Genomic DNA, 3,569 nt, shown 5'->3' with positions numbered 1-3,569 from the left:
TCAAACAATGGTATTTACTGAGCATTAACTGTGTGCAGAGCATTGTACTAAGCGCTTGAGAGAGTACAGTACAACAGAGTTGGTAGATGTGATCTCTCAGGGAGCTTCAGTCTAGGGGGGAGACAGACTGGTGCCCCCTGAAATAGCCACCTCAATCTACATATGCCCTGCTCTGAAGCTTCTGGGGCTGTCCAGCTCCAATCTGTCTAGTTATGGAGAAAACAACTGTATGTTCTTCATCGCTTCTCAGCCCTTTGGCTGAGATCAAGTGTAGTATCTGTTATCAGTTTCATATCCGATACGTCCTCTAGAGAGAAACAGCATGGCCTAGTGGAAAGAGCATGGGCCAGGGTGTCAGTGGACCTGGGTTCCAAACCCAGCTCTGCCGCGTGTCTGCTGTGTGACCTTGGGCAAATCACCTCACTTCTCTATGTCTCAATTTTCTTATCCGTAAAGTGAGGTGAGCCCCATGTGGGACAAGGACTGTGTCCAACCTAATTATTTTGTATCTACCTTAGTGCTTAGAACAGTGCTTGGCACACAGAAAGTGCTTAACAAGTACCAAAACTATTATTATTACTGTTGCTGTTATGGTTATTCTTAGTTTTAGTTTTGGCATTCTATCCTTATTTTTGCTTTACCCCTAGTTTTCAGAAGAAACTGGAAGAGACCAAGCCATACTAAGCTCCTCTGAGCTCCTGCGAAGCGTTCACCAGGCCTCTCTCACCAGGCAACACCCAGACTGGACCTACAACACTGAAGAAAGGGAGACCAGTGAAGAGGCCGATTCAGAAGTAGTCTCATCAGGAGATAACCAAAGCTTGGACCAGGGTGGTGGCCTTAAGGGATGTATCTGGGATATATCGTGGAGGAAAAACCGGCAGGATTTAGTGTCCGCATGACTGTGGAAAGTAAAAGCAGAGAGCAGTCAAAGATGACAGCAGAGTTAAGGGCTTCTGGGACAGGGAAGTTGTAGCCTTTCTGACTGTGATGAGGGAAGATCGGAGGAGGAACATATTTGGGAGAGAAGCTGAGTTCAGCTTTAGCCACGATGAGTCCAAAGTGCTGGTGGGACATCTTTGTGAAGATATCCTTAGTACAGTGCTCTGCACATAGTAAGCGCTCAATAAATACTATTGAATGAATGAATGAATATCCTGGAGGCCAGGGGAAAGGCAAGATTGGAAGGCAGGAAAGGTCAGTGCTAGTGAGGTAGATTTGGGATTCATCGGCATAGAAGCGTAGGGGACCCAAATCAGAGCCTTGCAGTACACCTAGTTTCAGGATGAGACAGAAGAAGAGCCAGTAAATGACACAGCACCCAATAGGAGCATAAGGATGTAGATTTTAAATTCTTAGGGGACTTGAGTTATAGCTATTCAACCTGCGGGTTGGTGGTGGTTGTGGTGGTGGTGGGATTGGATGAGGAGGCAAAGAGGAGGAGAAGGCAAAAGAGGAAGTGGAGAAAACGGAGGAGAAGTGGAAAGGGATAAAAAAAAAAGAGGAGGAGAGGAAGAGCAGGAGGAGGCGGGGGGAGGAGGAGGGGGGAGGAGGAGGGGGGAAAAATGCTGGCCCAAGAATTCTCTTCTTCACTCTCTTCCTCTTTGCCGTTTTAATCATCCTCTCCATCTGAGTCATTCTTCCCATCTCCACTTTCACTTTAAAGGTCTTTGGATTGCTCGTAGGACCCTTTGCCCTTTTAGAGCCTCACTTCAGGAAAGGTACAAGGTGAATCTCATTTCTTCCCAGTGGGCCCAGGCGCTGGGATCTGACCCACTGTCCCCTTCGTCGGGTAGAATCCCATGCTCACGAGACGGCAAAGAGGCCAGTGAGGAACATCACCTGAGCTCTGAGTCCCAAGCAGGCTCGGCTAAGCTCCAGGCAGGGGAGGCAGCGGAGGCAGAGAGGCAAGGGAGGCAGCGGAGTCTGGAGCTCTCAGTAATAAAGTCTATTTGAAGACTTTCAGTGAAAAGTGTGTTCCTAATAAAGGATAACATTTCATGGCCATTATGCGATACACTTAACTTTAAAAGGAACAAAAATGCTGAGAAAGTCATTTTCTGAAAGGGCTCTCGGATTTCATTACTATGGGTCAAGAGCCCGGGGAGAAGAATTAAAGAAAAACACGAACTTGTGCACAAATTAATTAAAGATATTTCCACTAATAAATTGTCCCTGTATCCCAAGGCAGGCCTTTCAGTTTGTAAAATGTGGTAATATTCAAGTTGTGGTTTTTCCGCAAAGGCGAACAGTTCAGAAACGTTTAAAATCAAATCGCCGGAGCCCTATGATTCTGAGGAGAAGAAGGACTGGGGCCTGTTTTTTTGTGCTTTTTTTTTCCACATTTTCAAGCCATAGAAAATTTCTGGTATTTGAACATATTTCTGAGAAAGCGAGAAAAAATGTCCGATAAACCCAGAGAGAATGAAACCACGATGACCTTTCTAGTTTTTTTTTTCTCTTTTTTCTTGATGCAGTTGATTATTCCCATCAAACTGCCCCCAAATCCCTCCCCCAGGAACTTGCCAAGGATTTGGTCCCTTTCTAGAGGGCAGGAAGTGCCACGTGCCAAGCTCCAGTCCATTGGTACCGGCAGGAAGGAAGTTTGGCCTGAGAATGGAGGTCAAGGCTGGGTCTGGGGTCCAGGCTGGCCCAGCCCACTGATAGGGTACAGTCACGGGGACAGGGTGGGAGGGAGCACAGGCTTCCAGACATGGAGTAGTGTCTTGGTCTGTCTCTGGTTCAATCCGGCCACCGTGAACCTGCCTCGACCCGTGCCCACATAGTCACCAAAGGAAACACAAGTGTTTCTAAGGTATGCGAATGGTCTATGTCAAAAAGACTAAGTGGGTCAGTAACTGAGAGACTGCGGAATAGGTGAGAGAGTGCTAAGGAGACAGAATAAGTATATGGAAGAGCACATAAAACCATGGGCTGGGTTTTGACTGGATCAGACCCGTGGTTCTTCCACCTCAGAACTCCGTCTCTGACAGTGATAAAAGGAGACCTGGTTAGGGGTGGACCATCCAACATTCCCTCCCTACCATGAATTCATCCAAACCCCACTTCAAAAAAAAAAAAGAAAATGGTATTTGTTAAGCGCTTACTATGTCCCAGGGACTGTACTAAGTAGATACAAGCCAATCAGGTTAGACACAGTCCCTGTCCGACATGGGGCTCACAGTCTTAATCCCCATTTTACAGATAAGGTAACTGAGGCACAGAAAAGTTAAGTGACTCATCCATGGTCACACAGCAGACAAGTGGCAGAGCCCAGATTAGGACCTAAATCCTCTGAGTCCCAGGCCTGTGCTCTTTCCACTACAACCCACTGCTTCCCAGTTTAACCTGATATTCTCAGACTGCACAACTTCCTATATGCCCAAATTCCATATACTTACCACCCACTGTTTCTTTTTGGTTTGATTTGAACCCACCACTTTCTAGCGTCATCAGAGCCCCCTAGTCCTGGTGGTTTGGGATCTGATGAACAACAATTCTATGTTCATCCATCCACAACCTTTCAATTACTTTTCCCATACTGCTTTCAATCGTGCTCATGTCAACCC

General features: G+C 46.7%; 1 pseudogene; it reads left to right on the top strand.

Moving 5' to 3' along the window:
• Positions 1-238: 238 nt before the first annotated feature.
• On the top strand, positions 239-332 carry LOC114806889 (annotated as a pseudogene).
• The last annotated feature ends 3,237 nt before the right edge of the window (positions 333-3,569 follow it).

Source organism: Ornithorhynchus anatinus, chromosome X1, assembly GCF_004115215.2.
Source record: "Ornithorhynchus anatinus isolate Pmale09 chromosome X1, mOrnAna1.pri.v4, whole genome shotgun sequence".
Classification (NCBI taxonomy): domain Eukaryota; kingdom Metazoa; phylum Chordata; class Mammalia; order Monotremata; family Ornithorhynchidae; genus Ornithorhynchus; species Ornithorhynchus anatinus.
The sequence above is the reverse complement of the archived record's forward strand: the minus strand, read 5'-3'. Positions and strand labels throughout refer to the sequence as shown.